The sequence below is a fragment of the Bombina bombina genome, chromosome 4, assembly GCF_027579735.1.
Source record: "Bombina bombina isolate aBomBom1 chromosome 4, aBomBom1.pri, whole genome shotgun sequence".
NCBI classification, from domain to species: domain Eukaryota; kingdom Metazoa; phylum Chordata; class Amphibia; order Anura; family Bombinatoridae; genus Bombina; species Bombina bombina.
The window spans coordinates 508,317,978-508,323,977 of record NC_069502.1 but is presented as its reverse complement, the minus strand read 5'-3'; the positions used below and the strand labels follow the sequence as shown (position 1 = coordinate 508,323,977).

Genomic DNA, 6,000 nt, shown 5'->3' with positions numbered 1-6,000 from the left:
TAAAATTACATGCTCTATCTGAATCATGAAAGTTTATTTTGGCCTAGACTGTCCCTTTAAATGGCTTGTTGACAACAACATCAAGGACTTGGAGTTGGGATGTCATACCTCCTGGTATTACAACCAGATCTCATTTCAAGGATGCAATCTTACTCTTTACATCAGGTGTTAAATGTCTTTTAAATGCATAGTTTCCCTTTTAAGGATAACATAATGTGTCAGCTTATGACCATCAGCTGTAACAGCTTGCCTTAATGTGTAATTTTTCATTGCCTGTGGTTCTCATAAGAATGGATTTTTCTCCTTTATAATCTACGGTTGTATTACTTGGCATATCAAAGCAAACTCGAGTTTCATCTGTATTTCAAATTTGGCTCAATGTATTGTGCTTTTTCCTGAGTTCTATGACATACCGTTAGAAAGCAAGCAGCTTTTCATTGAAGTCAACAGGTAGTCTTTGTGCAAGTGTTGTCCTGCGTCTTAGAGAGAGGCCATTTCCGAGCATAAATCTATGGCACAATCCAAGTCTTTCTTTAAATTCATGCCTGGGAACTTTTAATTCATTGGCAATTTCTAATGCCTTCAATTGTATGATTTTTCGGGTGACAGGCATTCCATTTTCTTTTTAATGACACGGTGAGTCCACGGATCATCATAATTACTATTGAGAATATCACTCCTGGCCTGCAGGAGGAGGCAAAGACCACTCCCCTTACCCACAACCCCTAGTTATTCTCTTTGCTTGTAGTGCAAGGAGGTGGTAAAGTTAGGTGTCTGATTCTTCTATCAAGAGTTTATTTTTAAGGGTGTAGCCGTAGTCCATATCAGTCTTTTCAGTAGAGCAATTGTGACTTTTGAGCATTTGGGAACTTGGGGGGTATAATCCCCTCTGCGCCTTCCATATAGTTTGCTGCCCTTCTTTTTAAAAGTCTGAGTAGGTTTGTTCAGTCTTTTGTTTGTCTTTCCACAGGTCCATGTAAGGAGTGTTGCCTTGCATACTTTATGAGCTGTCCTGCTGCCGGGCAGACTATCGTTGAGGTAAGTGCTGTTTTTTATTTGAGAAGTCTGGCACTTAGGAGGGTTAATATTCCTGAAGGTGTTCAGATTTTATTACTCATGGCAGTATCGTGGGTCACTGTGAGGAGTTTGGATGGCAGTTTGTGACTGTTGTTTTGGGCTCTTATGTATGTTTTCCGAGTTTTGCCGTTTATTTGGAGGCTGGTATTTTCCTAAAGGCTCTCTCAGTGTGGTTTCTCCCGGCGGCAGTTTGTTAGTATGTTATGCCGGCCGGGAGGTTGTGTAGACGCCCACAATGGGCGGAGTTTTGTTTGGCACAAAGTGTGCGCGCTCTTCCTCTCTGTGTGCTTAGTCTACGGAAGTGAGAGGTTCATTCCGTGACTGCTCCGGTGCTGCAGTTTCTTGGTGTAGCTTCAGCGTGAGGTCCGGTTCGTTTTGTGTGCGCAAGTTAGTCTCTGTATATCCTCTGATTGGTAGGGGGTTCATTTAGCACTGCAGTTGGTAGTGTGCAGATGTGCTTGAAGGGGCTCAGGGCTTTTTATTTTTGTTCTGGGTAACGAGACAGTAGCGTTATTTAAAGAGACAGTAGTGTCATTTAAAATTTGAATTTTCTTTCCTGTGTAAAATGGACCAAGAGGACTTGCAAGCTGTTACCTGCAATTTATGTCTAGATGCTAATGTAGAGACACCTATCCCTTTCTGTTCCTCATGTATAGAGAGAACTTTGCAGTATAGGGATTGGCTTTTTGATACAGAGCCTTCATTTTCTCAGGAAAATGTTGATCAGGAGCCTCCTGTTCAAGCTGTAACACAGCTTTCTCTCCATTCACCCCAATCTTCACATGCAGTGCCCTGCGTTTCGTCTCAGGTTGTTTTTTCTTTACAGGATATGGCTTTTCATATATCCTCTGCTGTATCTGAGGCTTTGTCTGCTTTTCCTGTGTTGCAGGGTAAGCGTAAAAGGAGTTCTGATTCTGTTGCAGCTATTTCTAATGTTTCTTCCCATAGGACTGAGGATGAAGATATTTCAGTAGCGTCTGAAGGTGAAATTTCAGATTCTGATAGTTTGACTCCTTTGGCTGATTCTGAGGTTGTTATTTTCAGATTTAATCTGGAGCACCTCCGTTTGTTACTCAGGGAGGTTTTGGCTACTTTAGATGACTGATTCGACGGTCATAGTTGCTCCCAAGAAGGCTAGTAAGCTTAACAAGGTTTTTGAAGTTCCTTCTGTGGTGGAAGTTTTTCCTGTTTAGATCATGTCTCAGAAATTGTTTCACGGGAGTGGGAGAAGCCTGGTATTCCTTTTCCCCCCTCTCCAATTTTTAGGAAGATGTTTCCTTTTGCGGACTCTATTAAGGAATCTTGGCAGACGGTTCCTAAGCTAGATGGAGCTATTTCCACTTTAGCTAAGAGGACCACTATTCCTATTGAGTATAGTTGTTCTTTTAAGGATCCCATGGATAAGAAGTTAGAAGCTTTACTTAAAAGGATGTATGTTCACCATGGGGTTCAAATGGCAGCCTGCTGCGTGTATTGCGACACTTACCAGTGCGGCTGCATATTGGTTTGATGCATTGTCGGATTCTATTCAACAGGAATCTCCTCTGGAGAAAATTCAGGATAGAATTAAGGCTTTAAAATTGGCTAATTATTTTATTGCAGATGCTTCTTTTTTTTTTTTTTTAAACTTTTATTTATCATAGCAAGGGTTACCATGTGGAGATGTCTCTCTCATGGGTCACAGATCAATGGCAAACAAAAACATGTTACAATTAAGTGTTTACACTGCAAAACTAGGTCTATCTTGTTACGAGTGGTAATTTTACATAGAGTCTCTCAGCAGGTGTTTCCAAGTTTTTCTCTTAAGGCAAAAAGGAAGTTCTATGAACTGTGTCCCAAGAGTTGTTCTTTTTGCAGCAATAGTCCATGATAAATCCCTCTTTTCCTTTTCCTTCTCTTAGTTTCCTCCCATCCCTCCCTCATCCCCCCCCAATTCCTCCCAACAGTACAACGATCAATATTAACTTGATACAAATAATAATCATCTTAACGGTAACAATCAGAGTTGAATTCGATCTTCTCTCTACACTGATCTGTTTGGATCTTGACCGTTACTCATCATTAGGTCTTTTGTTCTCCCCTGGGCAGTAGCAGAAAGACAGACTTCGCATTGTGTAGGCAGATGTCTACTAACTCATCTTTCATGTTTCATGTTTCTCTTCATACAGAAAACCCCATTTACCTCTCAGGTGTTGTTCTAATAGGATCTCAGTGTTTCTAAGGGGGAATAAAAGCTGTGTTTGCACAGTGGTATGTAGAGTGTGTATGTAGGGCTCCTATTTTTTCAGAAAAGGTCTGGTTCTCAATTGTACATCTCTCAGGGCGTCTGCCGCTTCATATGTAAGCTGTTTCTGGATGTTTGTTTTGAGTTGTGATAGTGTGGGTGACCTCAGACTCAACCAATTTTTGAATATAAGTTTCCTAGCTTGTAAGATGATGTTAGTGATCATTTTTTTAAGGGAGTTAGGTGTAGAGGTCGGGATCTCCAAGAACACTATCAGTCTAGGGGATACTGTCAGTTCAGTGTGGAACGTGGATTTTATCCAATATGCTGTCATGCCCCAAAATTTCCGTATCCTAGGGCATAGCCACAGCAAGTGGGGCAGGTCCGCCTCTGCTGCTTTGCATTTCTTACAGTGACCTTCTGTTTCTGGCCTCCATTTTTTGAATGTCTTAGGTGGTATGTATGCTGCTTGCAACAGTCTGGTGTGTGATTCTCTAGTAGTTGCTGATAAAGTTGCTCCTCTTGTATTTTGTATGCTGCGCTGTATTACGTCTGGTGTGATTTCAGTGTTTAGGGTGCGTGTCCATGTGTCACTGATATGCGTGATCGTGGCTACATTCGTCTGCTTCATATGCAGTCTGTAAGTTGGGGAGATAGACGTGTTACCCTGCATTGTCATATGTAGCAGTCTGTTGACGTCAGAGTTTTGGTCAGTAAGTTCTATGTGTCCTAGTAAGTCTTGGATGTAGTGTCTTGCTTGTAGGTATGCGAAATGGTGTGTGTGGGGTAGATTGAATTGGGTTTGTAGTTCCTGAAAGGGTTTGACCTTCATGTCCAACTCATTTATCAGTTGAGACACAGCAGTCAACCCCTTAGTCTCCCATGTGGAAAACACTGGGGAATCAATCCCTGCGGGAAATCCTGGGTTACCTCTCAGAGGGAGATATTTTGTATAGGTAGGGTCGAATCGGGATCTCTTGCATAGTCTCCACCAAGTAGAGAGGGGCTGAGATATTAGTGGGTAATTTCTGGTTAGCTTGAGTGTGCTTGACGGTGCCATATGTGGGAGCGCCTGTAGGGACCATGGAGCCGTGGCTTGCTTTTCAAGATCTGGCAGTGTGAAGTGTCCTTTTTCTGTCAACCAGTCCAGTACATATTTGACCTGGGCTGCCTCACAGTATGCCTCGAGGTTGGGGACAGCTAAGCCCCCTGAATTGATCTCTGCCGTCAGTCTAGATGAGTTTATTTTATGCTTTTTCCCTGCCCATATAAAGGCGAGCATCGCTTTATTTAGTGTTTGTGTATCCGCTTTCTGGATGTAATGAGGTATCATCTGAAATAAGTATAAGAGTTTCGGGAATATGATCATTTTGACGAGGGCGATCCTACCTGATAATGCTACCGGGAGGCTACTCCATCTGAGCAACGTCTCTTGGAGGTCTTTTATCAGGGGACGGTAATTTAGGTGGTACCACTCTCCGGGGTCATGGGATAGCTTGACTCCCAGGTATTTGAAAGAGTGGGTAACTTGTTTGAAGTTATATGGTAGGGTAGGGCAGGGTGCTCTTGGGAGTAGCCAGACTAACTCTGACTTGTCCGCGTTTATCTTGTAGCCTGAGATCTGACTAAACTGGAGTATGATTTGCATGACGTGTGGGATGTTTGTTTTTGGGTTTTGTAAGTACAGAATCATGTCGTCTGCAAAGAGGGACAGATGGCACTGGACTTTACCCACCCACAGTCCTTCTGACTCTGCTCTAATCTTGATAGCCAGGGGTTCGATGGCAATGTCAAAAAGGAGGGGTGACAGTGGGCAGCCCTGTCTTGCACCCCTGCCCAATTGGAATGGAGGTGAGGGAATGCCATTAATCAAAACTGAGGCTTGTGGACTCGCGTATAGGGATTTGATTGTGGACGCGAAAGGGCCCTTGATACCGAATTTATCTAAGGTGTTAAAAAGATGGTCCCAAAGGACCATGTCAAAGGCCTTCTCCGCGTCTATAAGTAGGGCGCAGGCATCTATGTCTGAGTCCCCCCCTTCTCCAGCCTGATTCCAGAAGTGTGTCAGTATAAATTGGAGCTTGCGAATGTTTAATACCGAGGATCTACCCTTCACAAACCCCGTCTGGTCTCGGTGTATCAGTGTGGGTAGGGTTATTGCGAGTCTATCCGCCAGGATCTTGGTTAGCAGTTTGTAGTCCTGGTTTAACAGGGATATTGGGCGGTAGGATTGGGTGAGTAAATTGTCCCTTCCTTCCTTGGGAATTACACAGATGTTAGCTTCTGTGAAGCGGGTAGAGATCTTTTCCTCACCTTTCATGATTTTATTGTAAAGAGTGGTAAGTGTTACCACCACCTCCTCCTTCACTAGTTTGTAAAACTCTCCTGGTAGTCCATCCGGACCAGGGGTTTTGTCAAGGGGCAGAGTATTTATGGTCTTTACTATTTCTGTCTCTGAGATGGGTGTGTTGAGGAGAGTTAGATGTTCTTCTGAGATGGTAGGGTTGTGTATGGTTTCCCAAAAGGATGTTTTCTGTGTACTGTCTACTGCCTCCACTTTATATAAGGTTTTGTAATAGTTCATGAAGGCGGTTTGTATCTGCGCTGTGGTGGTGTGAGTAGTATTCCCTACTTTGATGGCTCCTATATATTTATTGGGCTTAGCAAATTTAGTGAGTCTGGCCAGGAGTTTCCCTGTC

The 6,000-nt window shown here is 43.1% G+C and overlaps 1 protein-coding gene across 1 annotated transcript in view; it reads left to right on the top strand.

Annotated features, from left to right (window-relative positions):
• The window catches only part of LMBRD1 (LMBR1 domain containing 1), an 810,247-nt gene that overhangs the window by 332,901 nt on the left and 471,346 nt on the right, over window positions 1–6,000 (top strand). The gene's annotated exons all lie outside the window — the stretch shown is intronic.